This window comes from Pezoporus occidentalis, unplaced genomic scaffold, assembly GCF_034315485.1.
Source record: "Pezoporus occidentalis ecotype Australia unplaced genomic scaffold, CSIRO_AGI_Poc_V1 ctg4, whole genome shotgun sequence".
NCBI lineage: Eukaryota > Metazoa > Chordata > Aves > Psittaciformes > Psittacidae > Pezoporus > Pezoporus occidentalis.
In genome coordinates this window covers 22,541,682-22,561,553 of record NW_026915724.1, presented here as the reverse complement: position 1 = coordinate 22,561,553, position 19,872 = coordinate 22,541,682, and positions in this window count along the sequence as shown.

The window sequence follows — 19,872 nt, the reverse complement described above, 5'->3', positions numbered from 1 at the left end:
AACTTTTCATGCATTAGACAAATGGGGACACCATCCTATGAAGCATGGGGACAACCACGACACCATCCTATGAAGCATGAGAGGCCAACCAAAAAGTCCTGTCATGTATCATATCCCAAAGTGTAAGAAAGGATACTGTGCTGCACGGTGACTAGAAATGCGATGAAAGAACCGCTCTACGTTGAGTATATCTCTTCATCAATCCTCCCTCCCCACATGATCTTACCTATGACTCTCAGCCAAGGGAAATGAAGACATTCTATGTGTCTGTGCCAGTACCCATTGCATAGCTAAGAGGCCGCTCACAACATAAGGGAACGAAGTGCACAAAGGAAACATGAAACCTTACTGCAGTCTGGAAAGTTTTTCACCAGTAGGACATCTTAAATAAGCATCAAAAATAAATGTAACAGACTAAATATTTTCAGACTGGCTGAATGCAGTAATACCGCACCTTGGCACAGATTAGGTACTGGCTACCCACCCACAGGAACACCTCAGCAAGGTGTCAACCAGTAAATACCCCTCTTCATTCTCCCACGCTCTCTTGCAGAAGCACTTTGAGGAAAAGAGTCTTAACAAGACTTTCTTCTGGCACTTCTGGCACAGAGGCAGATAGAGCATGGAAGATGATGCACCAAGAGGTGGATGGGTCATGCAGTCTCTTGACTCCATCTGTGCCCAGAACAATAAAGTTCTGTGCCACAATTATTTCACTCTTGAGTGAGGTTATTATTATTTTTTATTATTGTTTGAGGAGGCTTGGTTTCATTAGGAGCAGGAAGTCTCTGTGTATACAAGCATCCATATAGTAGAAAAATCAATAAACAGCCTTCTCTATTATAATAATAAAATCAATGAAAAAGACTTGAAATCTTGTAAGAACAAGAATAAATAGCATTCTAGGGAGTGGCTTTCTGGTTTTAATTAGACCTGGACAAGGTGCCTTGTTGGGCAATGAGGCCATTGTCTTTTCCTCAAAGGCAGAAATACGATGCTTCTCAGGTGGTTGCCAGTTAATGCAGCACTGATAAGATTGAAATGAAGGCTTTTATGTCCACAGCGTTGCTGACCTGGAGGCAGGAACTTTCTTTATAACGTGCTTGCCCAGAAACAACCCAGCAAATTTCACAGTTATTGAGTATGAAATGAAATACGCTTATTTTAGTTGTTTTTTCTACTCAAGATATTTGGTGATTGCCAAGAAGTTATGGGACTCAAGTCAATAAAGATTTTGGTCATCAAAGTGGCAATTAGAGCTGGTCATGAGATTTCTGACGACATGCCGTTTCACTGGAACAGACTTACTCATCAGAGCCAGAAAGTTTCAGTTTAAAACATATTTGTCTCAATGAACTGACATCAAACCACAGGTAGTTTTCCACTGGAAAACTGTCTGGCTTCCTACCAGCTAGCCTGGTGAACTGTTTGGGAATCAAGGATAGTAGGCTTACTGCCACCGAACTGGGAGCCGAGTAGTGCTGGGAGACATGGCTGAAGTCAGCAGTCCCAAAACATAAACTCCCAGCCCCAGCATTGTCTTGACATGCTGCTCCATAAGAGGCAGCAGCAAGGCTGGAAAGAAGCACTTTCTGGGGTATATTTTATTTTGGAAATACCATGTGTCATTGTTTCCTATTCCTACTTTTTCCCTATAAACTTCTTTTTTTTTGTGGGTAATTTCGAAATAACTGGTTTCATTCCGAATCAGAACAAAACCAAATGTCAGAATTTCCCACGAACCAGAATTTGATAATTTGGGCAGTCTTTCTGGTAATAATCCAGCAAATATTCAATTAAATGGGATGTGCTGCTTGATAGCAATGAGGAGTTTGATTTTCTGTACAACTTTGAGGGTTTCTCAAAGTACTTTCCAAATAGAAGTAAATTGTCATTTTGCTTTTAGCTGCCAGTAGTTGAAGGCACAAGCAGTAACCCAACTAGGACTTGTCTCCCAAGGGAGTTGTCATGGTTTAAGCCTAGCTGGAAGCCAAGTACCATGGAGATTCAGTCACTCCCCACCTTGCACCCATGCAGTGGGATGGGAAGGAGAATTGAAAAAAGATAAAAGAGCAGGCTGAGAACAGCTTCAGAATTGAAATAAAATCAAATATTAGCATTAATTAATCATAATAATAACCATAATAATAATTATCATAATATAGAGGAGTAAACCACAAGAAATACTAGTGATGTGCAATACAAGGATCAGCTCCTGGTAAACTCCCCACAGTTTATATACTGAGCATGACATTCCATGGTATGAATATCCCTTTAGCTGGTTCTGGTCAGCTGTCTTAGCTCTGCTCCCTCCTGCTTTTTTCTGCACCTTCTCACTGGCAGAGCATGGGAAACTGAAAAGCCCTTAATTTAAAGCAAGCACTACTTAGCAACAACTAAAACATCAGTGTGTTATCAAATTATTCTCAGACTAAAGCCAAAAGACAGCACTGCACCAGCTACTAAGAGGAAAGTTATCCCGGCTGAACCCAGGACAGGAGCAACCCCACTGCTTGGTGGTGCTAGCACAACATGACTTGCTGAGTCCTTAGAGAAGGGGGCAGCCCTACTCTCAAAACAAAGGGAGTGGGGAACATGGCATGTGTCAGACTCCCGGTCTGTATCTTATTAAGCAATATGATAAAACTACAAACTTTCAGAATAAGATGGGACAGTGCAGAGCACAGATTAAGCTGATGAGAAATACTGTGATTTGTGTCTTCTGTGAAGTGTCTTCTACTTACCTCTTTATTACTGACATTATGAGGTGGTAGAGCACTGGCTTATGAGGGAGAATACAAATCACCAGCAGTTTAACCCATGATCAGTGAGAAACAAGGATGGCAGTGACTACTTCCTTATTGACATTTGCATCAACAAAGCATGTTTCAAAACTCATCCTGAGCAGGGCTAAAATATCCAATGCCTTTTACCACCCACACAGCACAGGAAAAGGTGCTATGATGGAGATCCAAGCAGGCCTCAAAGCTCCCAGAGGAAGGGCCAGACTCCACGTCTGAAATCAGCTCTTCAGAGAGCCTGTGATTTCCTAAGCCACCATTACCACCATCAAGTGCTCTTTATCCTATTGTGCCCAGCCTGGCCAAGATGCTATGACAACAATAGGGATGCTACACTGACAACATGCATACAGATACTCCCAAAAAGCTGCTAATGGAGATTTCTCTTCAAGAGAAAGGCTCAGTTCTGGCTGAACTTGATGATTCCTAAATAACTCCAACAAGGCCAACTCCATGGAGATCGGTAGCTGACGTGAAATAGCTTGATGTTGATGCCGGAAACCATGAGCCCTGGACTCTTTTAGGTGCCAAACAATCTGATTTAATTCTTTTTTTGGATGTAAGAATTGTGTGGCTATTTTTTTTTATTATTTGCTCATATAATGTCCTGGGTTCAGCAGTAGCAGTCATGTTTCTCCTTCTTGGTAGCTGGTGCAGTGCTGTGTTTTGACTTTCGGCCTGGGAACAGAAATGATAGCGATGTTTTGGTTTGGCCAAGGACTTTGTGAGCCTCATGCTCTGCCAGGGAGGAGGGGAAGCGAGGAGGAAGCAGAGACAGGACACCTGACCCAAACTGACCAAAGAGGTATTCCATACCACAGCACATCATGCCCAGGATGTAATGGAGAGTTAGCCAGAAGGGCTGGGAGACTGCAGGGTTGGAGGAGGTATCTCGTTCACTCACTCCCCCCCCTTCTTTCCCTCCCCCTACTCCCGGAGGGACGGAGAGGAGAATCGAAAAGAATGCAACTCCCACAGGTTGAGATAAGAACAGTTTAGTAACTAAGGTATAACACAAATCACTACTGCTACCACCAATGATAATAATGATAAAGGAAATAACAAGGGAAGAGAATCCAACACCTCACCACCAGCCGACCGATAACTTGCCCCCCTCAGCCCGACCAAGCTCTCACCGATACCTCCTCCAACCCTGCAGTCTCCCAGCCCTTCTGGGTAACTCCCAGTTACCTCCTGGGCATGACGTGCTGTGGTATGGAATACCTCTTTGGTCAGTTTGGGTCAGGTGTCCTGTCTGTGCTTCCTCCCGGCTTCCCCTCCTCCCTGGTAGAGCATGAGGCTCACAAAGTCCTTGGCCAAACAAAAACATTCTTGTTGTCAGCTCTGTTCTCGAGCCGAAAGTCAAAACACTGCACTGCACCAGCTACCAAGAAGGAGAAACATGACTGCTGCTGCTGAACCCAGGACATGTGTTTAGGTCAGACTATTCTTATATTTAAGCACTTCCCAGGACTAGCTGCCTAGAAACAATTGCAGTTCAAGAGGTGAGAGAAAAAGAAGAGACAAGAACCAGGAGCGAGCATCTATATATCCTTCCAAGAAGTTAACATGCCTTTAAATGAATGTAGGGCTCAGACAAAGGAAAAATGAATTTTAAGAAATTTTATCTAGATTTTTTTTTTTGCTTGCAACAACTTTACTCCAGGAGCTAGAGAGGGCTGCACAGGATTTATGCTTCAGAGGCAACTGAATCCATCTGAGCTAAAATGCAAACTTGCTTTGGTAGGCTGCCTGCAAGTACCAGAAATTATTGGTGCGTATCCAAAATTCACCGTCGTTAAGCTTGAAGCATGGACAAAGCATTACAACCTCGGTGTGACTATGCTGTAACAGTCACTAAGGCCTTCTATATGTTTTCATCAAAATAGTTAGGGGCTTACCATGGATACTCCAGCAGAAGGACCCTGCTACACTGCTTTATTTCATTCCCAGAGAAGGTGCTGTGAAGCAGCAAGACCATTCCACAGAGCAATGTGCTCCTGGGAGAGGCAAGGATGGCAGTGGAGACAGTTCCTAAAGTCCTGGGTTTTGGAGGTGGTAAGTCAGAGAGGAGAGCTGCTGATTCCTCTCTGCCTTTGGGAGATACGGAGATGCATGGGGCTAGGCTCCTTGTGTTCCCCAGAGATCAGAAAGGAAAGCATTTTCTACTTCACAGCTCTCCCTTTCCTGAGATCCAAATAAAAGAAAGGTGCTCTGTTTGTGAGACAAACCCAGAAAGTTACCGTCCCATGATCTGGAAGGCAAAACTGGAAGCAGTCATCCTTCCTCACCTATTAACCTCTAAACTGGGGTTTGAATCACAGCTCATGGCTGGGATCCCCTAAGTCACAGGCAGGCAACATGGAGAGGGGTCAATGTTTGTGCCTTTCTCTCTCTTTCCTGTCTTACCACATGAGGAGCCCACTGTTCTGAACTTTATTCGAGTTTGGGGAGTTTGTAACACATTCATTACCACAAACAGTGAGCAAATAGATTTTCTGCCAGCTGGTAAACAAACTGTCAAAAAGGAAATCAGAAGAAAGACAGCTCCCGGATATATTGCACGTATAGGAAAACATTAGGTACCAATTTCCAGTTTTAAACCTGGAAATTTAAAAGGCATCTTCTGTTCACTGCCAGCAAGTCCCAAGCAAACAGTTGTGAGGCACTTGGTAACAGCCTGGTAGTGAATTTGTCTGAGGGTGGCCGTCTGCGTCAGTGTTATACACAGGGCTTCTTTTCCACTCTCTTCTAATAAGGTCAATAAGTAGAACCATGTGCTTATGTATGACATGCTAGGCACATTTAATGGGCTGCAGAATCTAAGAGTCGGTGTTTCAGAGGAGTTTGCAAGCACAAAAGATGTTCTTAAAAGTAACTTCCCTGAGGCAAACAAAAAATAATCTTGGGCCAACAGATCAACTGAAATTCCTCCATTTTTCTGCTTATGTCCTCAAGCTGGTAACATGAACCTCAGACAACAAGATGTCAGATGTTCACCTTTATCATTGATGTAGCTGATTGTTGTCAGATGATGGCATTGGTTTCATCAAAGAAAGAACCATGGAGCCTGTAACACGTTACTGATGATTGGGAAGGCTGCAAAGGGGAGAGATCAAAAAAAACACCCCACAATGGAAAAACATAAAGAAAAAAGGCTGAAAGAGCATCAAAAATATCAGCTCTCCTCTCAAGTGAAACAGTCTCCCACCCATAGTTCTGATGCAATGAACAAAAGAAAAAGAGGTACCATATAGTTTAGCAAATAAACATCCTCTACAATTCGGCCTCACTAATGGTATAAACTTTCCATTCACATCTTGAGCTTCTGATATAAAAACAGGTATAAAATGAGTCCTAAATATATATCAGAATCTGCCAAGCCAGAATTAAACTGTAAGTTGGTCCTCTCCACAGTGTAAGTTGGATCAGAATTACTATAAAGAGTTTCTTCCAGCAAGACAGTTTCTATATTGTGCATGTGACTTTCTGTTGCTATAACAAAGTAATCTCCGGAGCACTTCATCTGCAAATTGAGACATTCCCAGATATCTATTCTATATTCTTTATTTGCAGTAGTTACTGCTGTTGATGGCAGTGGTCCTTTGTTCCTCCAAAATACGTGTCATGCTGTTTCATGATGCAGGGGCTCACCTTTTCAAAGGCTTGATGATTTCACATTAAAAAGATTTCATCAGATCAGAGTAAGTGCCAACAGTGCTACGTAATTTTTCTTACAACCACAGCTGTGGATGGTTATTTCACAGGTCATTTGGCAAAAGCTACACCATTTTATGGGCTTTCAAAAGCCCCTTTTCCATTTTTAAGAGAAAGAAAACGTGGAGACCTTTTCTGGAGGTGTCTTTCCAATAATCTTTGACCTCCCAGATTCTACCTCTGAGCTGCCATAGACATAATGACTTTCCATGGGTGAAGTTATTACTTCTAAAAAGGTGCAGCGTTCCAGTGCTACCATGTGCAACAAGTTGATTACAGCCGATGGGATCCATAAATCAAAGTGCCATGGATTAGCGTTTGATGACTGGTTACCCTAATGTCAAGTCCAGTCTCTCGGTAGCAAGAAAATAATTCCTTATTAAGGAATTGTGCAATTTTATACAATGTACCCAAACAGAGAAACACATTAGACAAAATACCAAGGGAAGGAAGCAAGGAGTGAAAAAATAACCTTGGAAGCAGAAAATTTAACATAGACTACTAAGACCTAGTAACTTTTAACCAACTTGCTGTGAGCAGGGAGCATTTCAGGACAGTTTCATTGTGCCTGTGAGAGTATTCAGTTACATTTTTATCTCTTTGAGCTGTGATGGTGTTGATCTGGCAAGCAGTGGGGCATTTTTATTTTAGCTGGGTGACTTGTAATGAGAATAGGAATACATGCAATTTGCCAGATACTTGAATTGACTAGTACTTCTTATTTTAAGGTATTAAGGCTTAAACAAATATGGAAATAGGATTTACAAGATCAAGGCATAGGAGACACAAGACTAACTACAAACATTTTGTAAATCTGCAGCTGGAAAATTTCACATTATCTTTTTATTTTTATTATTTTCATGGAAAATAGTAAAAGCAACTTAATGATTCTTTTCAACCCCTTCAATATAGCCTCTCCAAATACATAAATAACAATACTTTAGAGGTATGATTCTTTACTTTTTCTTTTTTACATACAGAACTTCAATTGTTGAGATCTCTGCCCAAAACAGTAGCCATAACCTACACCGAGAAGCTTCCTGTAGTTCACAAACCCTGTGATTTCTTTTCTTGTTGAAAAGGGTTGTTTTTCATTTCTAATATCAATGCAGATGACACCATTCATGTGGGTGTTTATCCTGAAATATTTACAGAGGGCAGATATTTTGGGATTGTTTGGGAAGGGACTTCACAGTCTCAACAATGCTGGGTCCAGAGTGGTTCTCAGTTCAGGGTAGTCACATCACAGTGAAAGGATTTCCTGGCTCATTTACCATAAATTTTGGCTTAAGTAACCTGAGAAGTAACAGAACTGAAGCCTGTGCTCATGGGTAAGCACTAGGTTAACCTACCAGGGAAACCTCCACCTTCTGAAGAGCCTTGGCTTTATTGCCTTCTCAAAAGCAGCACCATCACATGAAACATTAGACCACCGCAAGCAACGGAGAACTACTATTGTAAATCTTTTCTGAAAACACCTGATAAAACACACTGTGCTCCATTTATGTTTCTGGACATACATTGTTAACTTTCTGGGAAATACTCCAGTGGACAACTTTGGAGTCAGCCATATATTTTGGAGAAAAAGGATATTTTAAGGAGTAATCTCTGTTACTGTTGTGAGCATTCCCACTTACAAACTCATCTGTGGGAGTTACACCCCTCCTGTTAAGAAATACTAGGAAATCTGTGAGCTTAAGAAAATTTATGGAGCATAGTTTGAAAATCAGATACCAAATGAGGAGCTGCTCAAGAATAAAACTGAACAGAGGAATATTATTTCCAGAATCTTTTAACAAAAAAAAACAACAAACCAACACAAACAAACAAAAAACCCCACAAAAACAAAAAACCAACAACAACAAACCCCCCCTCCTCCCTCCCCCAAAACAACACATCCCCCAAAATAATACAAATGTGTTTGAATGTATAGATGAGTCATATAAAGGTAGCCGAGACTTTTCTTGTTAGATTTTCATCAGTCCTATCCTTTTATTTCCAGCCTGCAAATTTTACCCTCAAACTTAAACTTGCAGTGCTTTACATCTAAGCTGTTGTTTTATCACTTCTGCATTCAGCTGTGAGCAGGGAGAGAATGGCCCAGCTACTAAAATGTCCTGAATATCAATGAGGAAAAAGATAATTAAATTAAATTAATGAAAGTTATACCACTTCTGCCACAATAATGATTCAGGCTCTCAGCCCTGGTCCTTTCACACTACCAAAAGCATGCAGTACCAGTATCACCAAGACCCTGGCAACACAAGTTTCTTCTGGTTGTCGTTGCAATAACAGACAGCAATTAAACAACTATATCATTTTGGACATGCCATTTCCCTGCTCCTTCAAAACAGACCTCTCAAAATCTGAAACTGATTAATTCAACCAGATACACCAAATCCACTGTAATGTTCTCAATAAAAACTGCAGAATAAAAAATCTAGCCTTAGAACTACATGGGCTCAGGCTTAATTCACATGAATTGAGGAAAAAATTGGTAAGGGGAGTTCACAAGCCAGAGCTAGTCCTATAATGATGGATTCAATCTTCCAAGGGCTTTCTCCATAAAGAATAAAACAAAGACCCTTTGTTTTCCACCCCTAGAGGGTTCACTCAGAAGAGCCCAGAGTTATGTTAACCCAGACATGGATCTCCAAGGTAGATTTTCTCACATTGCTCTGGTCTGATACCCTATTAAAAATTATGCCAATGCCCCATGACCATTAATAGGTGCTAACACTAAAGACACAATCAGAACACTAAAGAGGAGATGCAACACATTTGTAGTCTAGGAGAAATGGCCAAAAGGCATATTTTCCACCTTGGATGCAGTGTCTCACTTAATCATGATGGGGGATATTTGAATCTTTTTATGCTGAGTTCACTTTGGCTCCTTGCAATGGGAGTTCACAGGAGGTGCTAAGAAGCAGAGGTTTCTTCAGGAAGTTCAGGGTAGGCGAATTGTTTTTCTTCTGCATCTGAATGAAAAGCTGCCAGAAATATGCAAGCACTGGAATATTCTCTTTATTTTCATAGCACAGTCACTATTTTCCTTACAAGGTGATTCCAAAAGCCACTAGGGTTTTTCAGCCCCTCCAGTTACTGGCTAATGGCTGACAAAGTTTAGACTGATATTTGCTTATTCTCCATGTTGTCTCTCCAAAAGCTTCCCATCAGAGGAGGCTGATGCTATGACCTCACTTCGATTATCCTTGGCCACAATTCAAGAATGACAGCAAAGAAACAGTAGAAGTCTGATGTGTTACTTCCCATTAGTCCCTGTTACTAAAACAGCTAGTGCCCCTGCGGTAACGAACAGAGCTGGAAGTACCTCAGAGGGATTGGCTGTGGGACACAGCAGCTATGAGGATCTCATGAGGTGGAAAGGGTTTTTTTTTCCATAGCCATGGCCCCACAGCCACTTCTCATGGGAGACAGAAGCACATGGCCTAGACTTAGAGGTCAGCAGCAATATCCCATGTTAAAAACCGTAAGTTTTGCTCTCTCTGGGGCTTGGATGGCCATCTAGACAGTGTAATTTCAGTGACTTTACAGGGGCAAGTCCTACACAAAGGAGCCTTAGCTGGGTGCAGCACTCCCAAAGCTCTGGATGGTACCACCAATCAACTGAGATGTTCAAAAGGACAGGGTGAGTAAAACAGATACTAGCTGTACAAAAACACAGTAGTGTCAGTGCCTTAAATTAACGATGGTTACAGTCCTTTCCAGTGGTGAATCTGAGGTAGCTCTGTAAAAACAGCACTGAGACATACCTGCTTTAATATTTGCCTGACAAATGAAGAGGGGTCCCTAGAATAAAAAATAAGTGAATATATAAATGGGTGTTGCAGTTCAGGCAGCATTGGCAAGTTCTTCTGGTTGGGGGCCTGCACTGAGGGACAAAAAAGACAGAAAGAACTGGAGAATTTAACTGCAAAGAAAAGTAGATCCCAGCTGATGATATGGTCCTTAACGTTTTGGGGTTTCATTTCTAATGAGAAATTCTTACCTCAAAAGGACTTTTAGTTTGTTAAAAATCAATGATTATATTTCCTTACAGCACAGCTGTTTCCAGCAAAACGTATATGTATATTTGGGGTAATTTGTTTGATACAAGCAATTACAGATCTCCTTTTATTTGTCTATATTGGCATCTTAAAGGACTGCTCTGCTCAGGGCTCCCACATGTTGGCTGAAGGGTAACTCCCCCTCTGTGCATCCCATCCTCCCAGCATTTCTTTATTCCCGAGCAACACAATAACGAGCAGTATCACAAATTGCAGAGCAAAAGGGATAGTTTTCCCTCTGGTGTGGGATTTCCAAGTGACTTCTCTAACATTTAGAAAGGTGCAAGTGAAGGCCAAAATTTTCTCTATGGCTGAGCTGTTCTTTCAGTCTCTCTACTGAGGAGATACTCCCCTGAACTGATAAATCTCAACAATGGGAATAGGGTTGTGCTAATGCATCTTCCCTCAGTGAGGATCACAGCAGAATCTCCTTAGCCAGTCACCCATACATATGGAATTGCAAATCAGTCATTTTGACCTGTTTCGTAACTGTTTTGAAATTGGCCAATGGACCCAAAATTTTCAGGGAGGAATACAGAGAAAAGAGTGCCTTACATACAGACACACACTCTAAGTATGTATTTCCTTGCAATACAAGTGTGAAATTTTACCTGTTAGCATAGATAAAGCCTAATGGATAATTTTTAAACTCCAATCTTTTCTCCTGTACATTTTTTTTCTCTGCATACATAACTAGAACTAACAGTTGCACACACAAGTGACTGAATTTCCATTAAAAAAACAAAACCAACATCTGTTTGAATGGCATTTTTGTCTGTGAAAGATTTAGCCCCTACAGGCAGATGCAATGGGACTATTGTCTACAGAAATAGTACTGGAGCTGGGCCCATCTCTCCAGGAGAAGGCATGCAGTACTTCGCAACCATACTCAGTCCCAGCTGGAAAGTCACATTTTCTTTCATCGAGAAAAGTCTTGCCCTGATATAAGTTCTAGATATAAACCTAATGCTTGAAAAAACCCGTGAAAGTCTTATGCAACTTTTGGGTAACTTGTCAAAGCCATGACTGCAAGTTTCAATCCTGCCCATAATTATACATCTTCATTATTCATGCCTGATCCATTTATAATGCTATTGAAATAAAGGCATCTACTAATGAAAATAAGAGTATACCAAAATTCAAGAGGGCGACCATCAGTTTATCACTAGCTACAAGCCATCTTACTGATTTTACCTGGGTTTATTGAGTGGTAGTTATCAAAGTTTATACTGCATACGCATATTGTAATAGTTGCCTGTGAGCATCTTAGAGTCATTTCAAGTGATTCAGATTCATATGTTGCATATTATCTAAAAATTATGTTGGTCTGAATATTGCTTCTGAGAAACTACCTGAAAGAGAAAAATATGTACACTTGGTGGTTCATTCACACTAAAGCGCTTCTGAAAAACATTACAAGGGCATGAACAAAACTATCCAGCTTTTAAGAAGGCAAATTTCTAGAAGTCTGCCCATGAACTTACCTCTAGAAATGGTAAATGAGAGCAGAAAGAATAAAATAGTGTGAGAATTTGTTTTTATTGAGGTTTTTTCCTCAACTATTTCTTTACCTTACTATGACTTTTGACTCAGCCTTCTGGAAAACAAATGCTGCATTGCGTGGTATAAAATTCTTACATAGACACTGAAACTGAAAAATATTGCCTCAGATAACTAGGAGAATACTAGTTGCATGCAAACCCCAAACAAAAATATAGGTTTCAATTCATATTCAGGTAATTTTCAAGCTTATGTATGGACCACACAATGAGTGTTTGTTTTACAAGGAGAGAAACTGGACCACCAGGGAATTTTAGTCTTTAGCAGAAGGTGGAAACATACTGTGTGCAGAGGTACACTGCAACCAAGTTCACTGAAAAGCTTATTGCTTTAGCCACGCAAATATAACCGTTCTTTGTAACTTGGTCTCATTTGCAGGACTGGCCTTTAGATCATGCTTCTGCTAAGCTACCAGTCATCCATCCATTGTTTATAAGAGTAGTGTTATTAACTCAGAAATAACAAACAGCACTTCTAATGCCTGCTTACAAATCCCGTCATTTGCACCTCAAGATACTCTAGCCCAGATACTGAAGATACAATCAAGGCTGTGGGCATAAGGTAAGGTCTTTCTAGATTTGTCCTGGGTTCAGCAGTAGCAGTCATGTTTCTCCTTCATGGTAGCTGGTGCAGCGCTGTGTTTTGACTTCCAGCCTGGGAACAGTGCTGGTGATACCGATGTTTTCAGTTGTTGCTAAGTGATGTTTACCCTGACCAAGGACTTTGTGAGGCTCATGCTCTGCCAGGGAGGAGGGGAAGCTGTGAGGAAGCAGAGACAGGGTGCCTGACCCAGGCTAGCCAAAGAGGTATTCCATACCACAGCACGTCATGCCCGGGGTGGGGGGTAACTGGGAGTTACCCGGAAGGACACCGGCTTCCAGGTGGGACTCGTTTTCTTGGCCGGTGGTATCGTATTCTCTTCCCTTGTTATTTTCTCTTATCATTGTTGTCGTTGGTGGTAGCGGTGGTGATTTGTGTTGTACATTGGTTGCTGGACTGTTCTTGTCTCAACCCGTGGGAGTTGCACTCTTTTGATCCTCCTCCCCGTTCCTCCGGGAGTGGGGAAGGGGAGAGCCCCGGGGGGGGGGGGGGGGTGCCTCGATTGCTCTCAGCCCGGCACCACTCACTGGGAGTGAGCGAACAAGCTGTCTGGCTAGGGTTTAAACCACGAGAAGATTGAAGCACATGTGTCATGAGAGAGCACATGCAATTCCAAGCAAAAGACTGGTAGCTCCAAAGGCTGAGAAACCAGCGAAGTCATTCCCTTCATATCCTAAAAAACCCAAATGCCTGTTGGCATGTTCTGAGGAACAGGACTTTCTGAATGAGCCTGCAGAGCAATGGCTCAATCACAAATCTGGGAAGTGGGTGAGGTATCATCAGCATTGAGCCTTCACCATGGTGATAAGGGTGTTTCCCAAGCACCTACCCCAAGTCCACTTTGCTGTTCCCTACAAAGTTAGGCTGCAAGTGGCAAGTATCTTTAGGTACTTTTGGTTAGTGTTTTGCCCAAACCAGGGCTTCTCTTCTAGGGTGCACCCTTTCTACTAGTCCGCCAGCTATTCCATCTGGGAATCAGCCAGGACAAAGCAGCCTGTGCCAAAGTTTCCTAGGAGGGAAACTAGGGCAGGACATATTTTGGAGAGCCTTATGTCTTACCTGGCCACACACTGCTGCAGTGCCCCAGGCTGTATCTCTGAGGAAACACAGACTGCTCCATAATGGTTACAGTTGTGAAGACCACTCTTTATCTTGCTGTTTTGACTGGGTCTCTGATCCCTTCAACCCCAGCAGCCCAGCATGCGCCAAGTGACTAGGAAAGCAGACCCTTGTGCAATGCAATCTTTCAGCTGTCTTCCCTGCTTCTGGCCCCTCTCTGCAGTAGCAGACGGGAAACGCCTGTTATCCGAGCCCAAAAGTTTGCGATAAAATGAGGATTTAATTATTATTTCCCCAGTGTTGACTTATGTTTTACAAATTCCAATGAAAGCAGGTCAAACTGATTAAGGGGGGAAACAGTTTCAACAAAGAAAAAAGTAATTTTTTAGGTTTTCAAATAGGGTTAAGATTATGGGGTAATAGGTGGAAGAAAAAAGGGAAAACTGTGAAAAGTTGCCTTGCATATAGCAATCTTAAGTGTAAGAAATACCTTCTGTCTCAAGACTCCCTACATTTCTGAAAGCTTTTTGCTTTTATTTGAAGTCTTAGTAAAAAAATAGAAATACTCATCATCTTTTTTTTTTCCTCAAAGAACACAGTATTTATACCAATTTCAGTTTTCTTGGAATTAGTAAAAATCTAAATGTTTATAATTGAATTTGACTGCCTTTCTGATAAATAAAAATCCATGGGGAAAGTAGCAGTTTTCCAGTGTATTTTTTTAAAGCACATGGTTGTTTAGACTGCTAAATGTGCTCTAGGAGTTCTGTCATGAGTTCTATCCATTTGAATCAATGGGAGGTTTTAATTGTTTAACCACACTTTGCCATCTGTAGCTTGAGAGGCCACTAATCTATTAGTAATAATAGCAGAATAAGCTTGTTAATTTTATTACACCAAAGATCACAGTTCATTTCAGCCTCCTGTGCCAGAAGATCTTGACTGTTTATTCTGGTTGCAGAACTTGACAGTCAGTGCTAGTTAAGAGGGATCATTTTTTTCTCCATCCAAAAGACAAATGTTTTAAAACATTTAAGCACTCTATTTCTTCTTCTCTAGAACACATGGCTCTGTGTTGGCAGTGCTGAGAGTTATTATTGTATTTAATGGCATACTATTTTCCAGCCTCCAGCTGTCTGGGAACACAACTGAGGAAAGCACAGCTAGGTATTTTTACCATGTATGATGCATAACCCACAACACATAAGGTTGATCAGAGGGCTATGGATGGTATCCAGCACTAATTGGGTTGTGGGGTTGCTCTTGTTTTGATTTTAAATGGCTATTCCAAAACTTCAGCTGCCATTACACCATTTATCACAAAAAAAGCAGGATGTTCTATATTATTCTTCAGATTGTAGTAAAGAAATAAAAAGTAGAAGAATCCTACTCAGTTTTGTTGCTTGCCATGGCTTGGCTTTATCGGCCCACACTAAAAATGTACTGGGGAAAAAAGCTGTCAGTGTTTTAGTAACTTGGGCATTAGCAAATCATGGGAACTTCTGGTGCATGAGAAGGTGTTGGTTTCATAGAGAATGGATCCCTGAACACAAGTAAACCTCTCCCAGACATAGCTATGAGAGAAACACCTCCAGACATCATAGTTTGCACTTCTGCATCCTAAGCACAGTTAACTCTCTTATAACAAATTCAGAAAAACTCTACTGTCTAACTTCAGTTTTCCTGCACCCACCTCAGAGATGAGAAACTCACCAACCTACTTGGTCAGCTGTTGCCTTCTGTTTTCTCCATGCCACCCTAGCCAAAAACATTCTAACATTAGCTTCTTATTAAGAGTTTTCACTGGCAGGACAAAGCCTGTTGTTGCAGCTCCACTGATACTAACAAAGTAACGCATATAATTAGTGTGAAGCTAAAGCGTTTCTAAGTGTTTTCTCCTCCAAAGATCGTTCAGATCTTTGTGAGACCAACACACCACATTCCCCCGCTGGCCACTTCAACCAGGCAGAAGTGCTCACTTTAGTGTTGCAACAGTTCAATTTGGAGTTCACAAGATGCAAAAAGGAGAAGGGGGGAGGGGAGTGACAAACAAAAAACCAACCCAAAACAAGGAGAAAGGAAATCTTCCCTGAAGCTACATCTAAACTGTGAGATCCAAGAGCACTTTCCACTCTCAGATCCTAGTGTACACCCTTGCTGAGCCCTGACTCTTTGTCTGAAGGAGGCCTAGGCATGCCACCCAAAAAAGTCACAGGAGACTGAAAGTATCCTGGGAAAGTGAAGGAAGGATCAAACTGAAATGATTGGTCTTAATGCAAGCTTTTACATGCTGCTTCTTTTAGGGAGAACACCTCGCTACATGATTAAGAATGTTTCTCTAGCCCTTAAATCTGAGAACTCTTTTCTTGCATCATCTCAGTCACATTTCACCAGCAGCCTCCCTGATTAAATAATTTGCTCCTCAGCAGCAGGCAATGCTAGCTGCTCATTGCAATGCCTCTTTAAAAGCCAAATCCCACTGAGAAAGAAAGCACAAACCACTGGTGTGGGCATTACTAAAAGAGCTTGCAGTTGTGAGGTTTTGTTTTTTGTTTTCTGCCTCAGCTTCAGTCCATTTGCTACATCAATTACCACCACCAGAGCCTGGTTCTGGTAGTGAAGACAGTAATCCAGGGGGTTGCCTATACATGTGCCTCAAGTCAGCCTCCTCTTAAATGTTGAACAAGGACAACATCTCTCACACTCAAACATCTGTTCATACAAAATTTACAGTTCATTTGAAAACAAAAGGAATGAACCACTGTATCATTACTTTTAATGAGGAAAATAACACAATCTTATCTGAAGAAACTGAACATATTCCCACTGCAGTTGTCAGATTCAATATTACACCACCCGGACCAGCATGATTCTTATTACTTTGGGACCCCCACACACAGATGCTGATAGCTTCTGCTTACATATTTATGCTTTCCACTGGGGTAAGTGAGTGTTTCAGGAGGCCTCATTATGTCGGATTGTGAATGGTGCAAACAGCCTTGCCAGGCTGCCCTGGATCAGCTCTGAACATTATCAGCTGCTAAGACACACTTTGGTGGGCAGGGTGGTTCAGCCTCAGGCAACCTACCTTTCCACTCATATTAAACTGTCTTCCTCGACTGATATATTTTCAGTCCATTCTGCCTATTTTCTCAATGATTTAGAAATCCCTGAAGGTATCAGGGTGTGGAAGAGCAAGAGGGACAACCTACAGCAAGTGACTTGAGAGCAAACCAAGAGGATGCACTGTCCCCAGTTCTCCTCTGCAATCAGCTCTGCAAGGAAGCAGCATGTATGACTACTATCTGTGTGTTTGGAATACGTGTTGGAGTCAGCTGTGGAAAAGGGTAGGACTCATCAGTCCCTGTGTGGGCAGTTGACTTATGAGTCATCTCAGCCTAACAGGGACATCTAAAAGAACATGGGCTGTGCTCTAGAAAATGCTTATTTCTAGAAGTGGCTCTAAAGGAGCATGGATGACAAGTTTCTGCTGTAGATGTCCAAAAGGTAAATGCTTCCTTTTAGGCAGACCAATCCCATTGCCAGTTTCTCATTTATAATCTCTGAAGCTGTGACTTCTTGATACACTGCACCAAGATCCCTATTGCTTCTTCCAAAATTCGCAGAAGATCTGCCTGGTTTAGGAGAAAGCTGTACTTGTGAAATGACGTTGCCATCTCCAAATGGAGTAGAAAAAGATAAGGCATGGGAGATTCACTACTACTAAGCTTCATCCTTCCATGTTTTACCTGTCAACTGAGAGGTTTTTTTTGTTCCTTTGTTAACCTACAAATACTAAAGAAACAGATGAAGAGTTCTCTGGGAGTGCCTGTGTTATCCAATGATCCAGCACCCAGTCAGTTTCCCAGTTCAGAAGGAACTGGCCAAGCCATGCCCAGTGTAGTTATCCACTTTACTTTCAAATCCATCAGATTATTTGCAAGTCACACAGGCAGTTTGCTAAACGAGGGCACTGAAGCAAAAATACCACCTTTTTCTTGTAAAGGATGCTGTCAATGGAGCTTGCAATGCTTTTGACCTTTATTGTAGGGACCACCATAAACTAAAAATAGTTCATAGTAACATCATTCACAGCTTCTGTTCTCATCTTCAGGAACTAAAAACACTCTAATTAGTAGATTTTAGGGTGCAAAAGCTGGTTAAACCTTTCTGGGGCGGGGGGGCGGGTTCAGGGAGGGTTCATCTTATTTGTGGTTTGGGAAATGATTGAGCTAGTATTTAGAGTGGGATGTTGAAAAATCACTCAGCATTTGCCTGACTCATGAGAGATTCGCCTTTGGCTCCAGCAGCAGGAAAGTGCTGATAATTTTGGAAAACTCCAAACCTAAAGGCTTTTTCAGAAATGTTGCTTAAAATGATTCTTTGAACAGGAGCTTATGTTTCAATGTATTGTTTTACTTTAGGGATAAAATAAAGCAAGCTTATGCAATTTTAACCAATTGTTTTTCTGTATGACGACACTTTACATTTCTAAAGGTCCTTTCATGAAATAATCCCAACAGTATTAGCATAATCTCAAACATACACTAGAAATTGCTGGCGTTATTACATCCATGTTATGACTGGGGAAGCAGTAAAATGAAAGGATCTACTCAAGTCAAATGGGTGCTCAATAATAAAACTTGGAACTATTTGTTCCCTTCACTCCTCCTTCAGCCTGCTACTCTATGCTTCTAGAAAGCCATGTCATGAAATAACAGTCTTGAAAGTTTATAAAAAAAAGAAAAAAAGAAAAAGATATTATTAAAATAAGGGCTGTTCTTTCCGCACAGTTTCTCCATCAGTGAATAAGCAATGTCCACCATTTATGCAAGAACACCATTTAGATTGGATATAAGGAGGAAATTCTTTCTTGTTAGGGTGGTGTGGCACTGGAATAGGTTGCCCAGGGAGGTTGTGAATGCTTCATCCCTGGCGGTGTTCAAGACCAGGTTGGACAAGGCCTTGGGTGAGATGATTTAGCGTGAGGTGTCCCTGCCCATGGCAGGGGGGGTGGAACTAGATGATCTTAAGGTCTTTTCCAACCCCAACTATTCTATGATTCTATATATGTCTTCCTGTAGCAATGTATGGACTGAATTTTAATACACGGGCTAGAAGTGACATGCTTAAAGCTCAAAGCTAGGTAGTCCACAGCCCATCTTAAACGGTATTCTGTGCCCCTTTTCTAACTCATATATGCTCACATGGATTTATCAGCATGGCTGAGATCCTTCCATTAGCACCACCTGGTGGGAAATACACACTCCTGATAACGTGATGGAGTTGCAACTCCCTCTATGTGCATGTGGGCACATGCACACCCATCATGCAAACAATGCATACCTTGGTTTGGGGAACAGAGAGCCCGGGGGGGGGGGAATAGACTGGCAGACTTCATTCTGATGTTCTTATGTTTTCAGTGCAACAGCCAAATGAGTGCCTGCTGCAGCACGTCTCTTCTGCTGAAAAACAACGAAGTTTATGGAAATCAATTAAAAAAAAAAAAACAAAACAGAGAGAAAAACATTTTGTTTAGTCGTTCTTTAGTAGCAGAGAGCAGTTGATGCACAGGGCTGTGTTTGCCTGTTGCATTTTGAAGTGGTACCTGCCCCAGAAAGCAAGCTCTTGCCAAATGCATTCACCCAAATGTTTTCAAAAATGTTTGCTTTTGGAAGTGAGACATTTTTAAAAATGCATTGATTCCAGTGAGACCCCTTTTAAAAGAGAAGCATCAGGATTTTTTAATCCCAGAAACATTATTTACTTTTTTCTGAATTTTGTTTTGGGAGGTTTTTTTTTAAAAAAATGTTGATTGATATGACTTCACAGACTAATCTTCCTTTTATAATGGAAGAAAATACCAAAAGAAGCTCTCAAAACACTCTATGTTTAACCAGTTTTAAAATGCCTATATTTGAAACAAATGATTGCTTACTTATACATCCTAATCATCTGAAGAAATTTGTTTTGCATGAACTCTTGAAACAATGTGTTTTCGTTTTAAATCAAACCAAAATGGATTTCCAAATATTGATGTATCTAAGCAGATAAAAATACCTAATTTC